Genomic DNA, 6,954 nt, shown 5'->3' with positions numbered 1-6,954 from the left:
CTTGACATCCATTGGAGCCTCATCTTCAGGATGTCTTACACTTGCACTCACAGAAGACACATTGGCTGCTGTGATTAAAATCGCATGGAAATAAAAATTTTCGATCAGGATTTAGGTATGCCCAATCTCCACTGGCAGGACCTACCATTGCCACTGCGTTTTGAACCACGCTGACGGTCTGCGCCGATCCAGCGCTTGAATGTATTCCATTTGAGTCTACCTTTCCTCAGCCATGAGACCTCACATTTAGCTGCACCTTCAACTATTAACATGCAGTTACACTGACATTTAACTCTTCAGGCTCTGTTGGGGAGTCTGGAGATTGTTTTACACAGCCTTGATGAGCACTTCCTCTACATGGGGGATAGATCAGTGACAGTCTATTGTCTAGTATTGATATGCCAAACAACAGGGTGCAGTGAATGTACAGTAGCAAGGTTAATTAGCTAGACTGGTAATTGTCAGATACACACACATATCCAATTAAACAATACCATTCAAGTATAGAAATGTATTCAATCATTTGTTTATAAATTTTTATCATTCATTTTAAGTATTAATTATATATATATTTTTTTTTACAATTTTACAGTTTTACATATACATTACAAATACATATACATTGTTTTAGTTTTTAATTATTATTTATTTCTTTATTTAAAACTAAATGAACAGATTTAAGGTTTATTAAATATGCAATTAAGTGAGAGTTGAGCACAAAGTAATTACTGTTTGCACTTTATTAAATAAACAATTACATAACTATCGTAATATTTCCACAATAACACTGAATACACTTTTTAAATTACCTAAACATGTCTGTACATGACAAAACACATTCATATTTATACCTTGGGTTTGTCCACCCAAAAATTAAAATTCTATCATCAACTACTCGCCCTTCTGTCATTCCAAACCTGTATAATTTTTCTTTTGTCTGTGGAACACAAAGGAAAATATTTTGAATAATGTTGGTAACCAAGCAGTTTTTTGTCCACTAATTGAAGTCAGTAGGACCCAAAACTGTTTGGTTACCAACATTATTCAAAAGATCTCCTTTTGTGTTTGGAGTAAATGATGATAGACATTTGATTTTTCGGTAGACTATCCCTTTAAGTACTGAAATACAGAGATTATTTTCACTTATTTTTTATGCAGTTTCTTCTTGTAACATTTTCAGTGGCATAAACATCATGTTGAAACACTTGTTCCAGATGTGCTTGCTTAAAAGACAAAAAAAAAAAAAAAATGTAAATGAATCAAACATTTTTTTAAAGAAGATGGTTAATGTGCCTTTTTTAATGTTTTAAAATTAAGTTTATAAAATTAGGTTAAAAATTTTAATTAGATAAAGTTATTTTAGATAGGTAGTATTAAGATGTCATAAAGATTAATTAGGTGTCAGTTTAAATGTTAAGCAAATATTACACAATATTTAGAGTTTAGGCTATATTTAGATTCTGGGAGGTGACAGGAACATTCGACCCACCTCTATCTTTATCCTGGTCTAGGAGTGTATTATGGATGTTACATGGTCTACGCCACTGGACCTCTTCTCTCAGATCAGGAACACTGCCTGGCAGTTCCTCTGATGACACAATGGGATGAGAAAGTACCACTCGTGTGGAGACCACTGGATCATCCTGATATCGAGAAAGGTCAGTGGTCTCCCAGGCACCTAGATATATGTAAAGAAAACACTGTGTTTTAGCCTGATATAAGAAAATTAGATGTTCATAGCCATCATGGTGTGGTTTTGAATCCTCTCATGAAGTAATATTTAATACAGTTTTTCTACTAAAATCACCCCATTAACAGAGACAACAGCACATTGATAAACACTACTGAGTACTTAAGGAAAAATAGACCTATATATCAGAGGCGTATCATCCGAAGAGGCAGGAGAGTGCCGGTGAGCGTGATTTGACCAAGTACAGCATGTTCCTGGATCAACATCCTTGTTGATCTTGGAACATCATTCCAATCAACCAATCAGAATTGAGAGATTACTTTTCAGGAAATGTCAATTTTAGGCTTACAATCAGGATTTGGCACTTCTACACCCTTGTTAATCAGCTATCATTTCCCTCTGATTTTAGGAATAAATTATGGGTAAGGTTAGGTTTAGGGGTGGGGATTGGGCTAAATCTGTATTTCTGGACAGTAATGTTGATCAACAAAAGATGTTGATCCAGGAACATATCTTACTTGGCAAAATCACGGCGACCAGAGAGTGCCTCCTCAAAATATTGGATATGAAAACAATTTGAAGTACAAACCCGCCCCCAACAAATATTACAAAATATGACAATAAAGAGTATAAATCACTTGTCGGCGTCTGTCATGCCTCCCCTGAGCCCATTGGGTTTTAACAGACCCCCGTGCGGTAGGTTTAGTAGAGGGTAATTGAGACTGAATGGAAAAAGGTCATGTGAGAGGAGGCAATGCCTCCATCGTGATATGATTGGATATGACTATGATCGGCTGTGATTGGTTCATGCAATAAATTCCGCCTGAATGAACAATATAATAGTGTTAATGGGAAGACTAATTAAAAAAAAGTTGGTAAACAACTCACACACTTAGATATAACCACTTTGTTACATCTAAATAAGACTTGAAATTGCCTAAAAACATGATCTGTGAGAGTTTTTAGTGAGTAATCGGCTTGGTGAAATTGAAAGTAAATCTCTGTGTCTGTGACCAATATTTACCGAGCTTTGATGACTGATGATTTGAAAAATTAAAAAATAGTTAAAAGTGAACTATTAAAAAGAGTAGCTGGACATAAGTTCATAAGAAAATGTGACAGACTGAGGCATACATTTACATTTGATTTAAAAAAAAAAAACTGTGAAGGCTTTGCCTGCTTATTTCAGAACACCACTGCACACCACTGATATATATATAGAGTCTGATAACACAAAACTTAAGTGATGTATTAAGATGAACGGAAGGAGTAGGCACTTGTGTAAATGTGATATTTACTTACGTTGTTTTGCTGCTGGGGCAACAGTATGGTTACGTAACTTCCTGCCCATAAAGTTCAAAGACATGGACACATTTTCTGCTCCAGAATTGACATACATGATGCCAGAGTGTTCGTGTGTCTGTTTTATTTGGAAATGATACAAAGCACACATGTCACAATGATACATTGCAACACTGTTTGCAGGTTACACTCAGATGTGGCTGTACATGACACCGGCAGGATTCCTTCACACACACAAACATGCAAACTGAGCAATGCTGTTCAATAAGGTACATGCAACTTAAATAGCCTTTTCGCAACAAATTTTAGAAATAGTCTCTATATTCCCCATCTATCTGAATATATATTTAATAGAACAGTAAAATCAACCTTCATAGCATTTTGCTAACCAGGATTAAGCAGTGAGGGTGTGAACACTCTTTTCGCTATATAAACAAAAGCTACCTCTGGCTATAATAGACAGAAACAAATTACATTGAATACATTTTGGTGAATTAGTCAGATAAACATTAACATAATCAGTGAAATCATCACTATCGACTTTACGAATCAGATTAAAGGAATCAGTAAATCAGAGGGATTACCTGGATTCAGGATGACACTTGACTGTGGTTAGTTGCAGGAAGACCTGGCTGGCAAACATAATAGAGAAAAACTGGAAAGATGCTTGTTTTTGTGAGGAACCAAACTCTCAACGCTTGTTAAATATTAACCTCAGTGGATGAGGTTTCAGGTGGGATTAGTTTGCTTGAATGGCCGACACAGGCTGCAGACTGTCATCAGGTTTCCAATGTGTGAGATAGAGATTGTAACTAGATCTAGACAGGTCTATCTCTCTAGTACAATGCTAATGGAAAACCTGCATTGTGATCATCCATCAGGTTTGTGAATTACTGTCTTCCCTTAATATTTTTTCATGAATTGAGAACCACATGATTGGACATCATGTTCTCATGCACCATGCATTGTAAAAAAAAAAAAAAAAAAAAAAAAAAAGTTAATATAGTAAAATAATAGCAGCTGAAATACAGTATACGTGCAGTTATATGTGCAATTGTGCATAAATTATATTAAAGAAAATAATGCAGAGAATTCTGAAAATGCCTCTTTTTACTATATAAATGCAAGCATTGCCTTGTTAAACTTAATATAAATTTCTTACATAAATAATCAAATTGCCTAATTTGTGCTTTTAACTTCTAAACCTTTTTTTATTTTATTTTTTTGTTAAATTTTAAAGTAAAATTGCGTGCATTTTATCATATTAAATCATTCTACATTAAAGTCAAGTTATATTTATTCATGTAGTTCTTTATATAGTACAGACTGTTTCTGTATGGAAAGGTACATATAATTTTTTTTTTGTAGCATTTATTCTTTTTGGTGTAACATTTTAGTCACCTGTCCTATTGAAGGCAAACTAAATATAACAAAGTATAGTTCATCCTTCTGTCAATTATTACAGTGTTTTAATATGCTTACTCAGTGGATTAGAAAAAAAATCTTTGCAATATAAATTATAGTGAAGTGAGTTACACTTGTTGGAATAAACCCAGTTGATTTCACTGAGTTGCGCAAATGTTGGAAATCATAATTGAATACATATGGAGATGACATTGAGCAACTAAATCAACATACCTGGTTGTGCTAGCGGATGTTAGGCAGAAATGTTTGAACATCACAAATTCCATATACTAGATGCATGTTCATGTCAAATAAAGAAACAGGCTAGTTTACACTAGAGGTTTACATCAAATATAGGGTGTTAGGAAAAATGTAAAAGGCAGAGTACATGTCAAGATCTGTTTGGACAGTGTTAGGTCAGTCCTGTTCCTAAATGTGTGTCCCAACAGCTCTGCATTAAAAAAACAGCAAAGACTGGCTGTATCTTTGTAGACCAGTCAATCTTTTGTCTAAGGAATGTGAATTGATAGGTATGTTGTCTCGTCGTTGCCATAATTTGGTTGGTGTGGAAGCATTGCTTGTCTCATTTTGTTCTTCAATGGGCTTTTCTAAGGAATTCTGTTAATTAACCAGTTGTTCAATCTAATACAGTACATAATGTGCTATCATATCCACTTAACCATGGTAAAAAAAAAAAAAAAATTAAATTTCTCAGTACAATGCTAGTGAATGAAAGCCATAAAAAGCTTCACATAACTTGCATGCAAAAATTGCGTAAAACTGCCTACATCTTGCATGCTTGACGGCGTGTAGCCTGCAGCCAGAGTATTCACATTGTGTACTTTTGGCAACAGCATCTCATCCTGGGAACAAATACATGTATGCACAAAAGGTGTTTAACATGGAGGCCCAAAAAATTAAGTAATGTAACAATAGTAAAATAAATAAAGATTTTATTTTAAATAAAATTGTAAAAATTAAACCAAATACAATACAATTTTAATTCAATTTGGCCCTGAATTAATTTTTTTTCTTTATTTATTATTTTCTGTATTTATTTTTAAACTTCATTATTAACTTTATTTGTATTTTTTTAACTTTATTTTATATTGCTCACTCGAAGATAAAGCTTGCTGGGTTTTTTTAAACCACCTGACTCTAAACCAGCTGCCGCCTTTGTTTATTGCATGCACACAGAAATGTTTAATTGTGGTTTTACACAAGGTTGCACTATTTTTAACTAGCCTGCTATTAAACAGCTTAGAAAACAAACTCAACAGACATGCCTTGAATTTGTGAAGAAGACGACTGGCTGTCTGTTGTTACTATTCAAGCTGGCTGCCATGCCAGTGGAAAACAATATAGGCCTATGCCTCCTGAGTTCCCTAAATAATGATAAATTTGAAGTGAGTTGGCCTATGTGATCATCAGTGTTGGGCAGTAACTAGTTACTAGTAACTTAGTTACTGTAATAATATTACTTTGGTAACACTTTATTTTACGGTCTCTTAACTAGTTGCTTATTAGCATGCATATTACTAGAATATTAGCCATTTATTAGTAGTAATTAAGCACATATTAATGCCTTATTCTACATGACCTTATTCTACATCCCGAATCCTACCCAATACCTAAACTTAACAACTACCTTACTAACTATTAATAAGCAGCAAATTAGGAATTTAATGAGGGAAAATTCGTAGTTAATAGTGAATAAGTGTTCCCTATTCTAAAGTGTTACCATTACTTTTTGCAGTAACTAGTAGTGTAACTAATTACTAATAAGATTTCAGTAATAATATTACAGTTACCATCCATAAAACAGTTTAGTTACTTAGTTACTTTTGATGCCTCAACCCGCTGATTTAAAATCCAACAATCAGATCATTCCTAGATTTATTTGCATAATTTTCATGACTGTCCCAGCAGGTAAGCTTGGAATATGGAAAAGCTTACATTAAGCAGATAGAAATATTGCATTATATTGATTTTGTCAGGAAAAAAAGATGATCTGAACACTTTTGTGTAAGTTGTGGCTTTACTTTACTCTGGCATTACATCCCACCCACATCCCTCTGATGATCAGCATGCGGTACATTATATTACTATAATTAAAAATCTTTTTGGAAAATTAAACCGTTTCTTACAAACGTATGTGATTTGATAAAATACATAATGAAATATAATCGTATATAGGTAACGGAGAAATTACAATTAGCTTCAAGCTACACATGACAATTAATGAGATTAATACAACACTTATACTTGAATGTCACTATCAATCACTATTGAGTGTTTGTAATAACTTCTGACTGCGATCCAATGTGGATTTTGGTCAAATGAGGCAGAAATATGTTGTTAGTAAGAAGAAGTTTATGTGGAAGATACACAGTTACAACTGTGGGGCGTGAAGAAAAAGTAATGTAACTAGTAGTGTAACTAATTACTGTTGCCAGAAAGTAATAAGTAAAGTAACACTATTACTTTTGAAAGGAGTAACTAGTAATGAGTAATATATTACATTCTAACTAGTAACTAGCCCAACACTGGTGATCATA

The sequence above is a fragment of the Sinocyclocheilus anshuiensis genome, unplaced genomic scaffold (assembly GCF_001515605.1).
Source record: "Sinocyclocheilus anshuiensis isolate Anshui unplaced genomic scaffold, SAMN03320099.WGS_v1.1 scaffold508, whole genome shotgun sequence".
In the NCBI taxonomy this organism is placed as follows: domain Eukaryota; kingdom Metazoa; phylum Chordata; class Actinopteri; order Cypriniformes; family Cyprinidae; genus Sinocyclocheilus; species Sinocyclocheilus anshuiensis.
Note: the sequence above shows the minus strand (reverse complement) of the source record.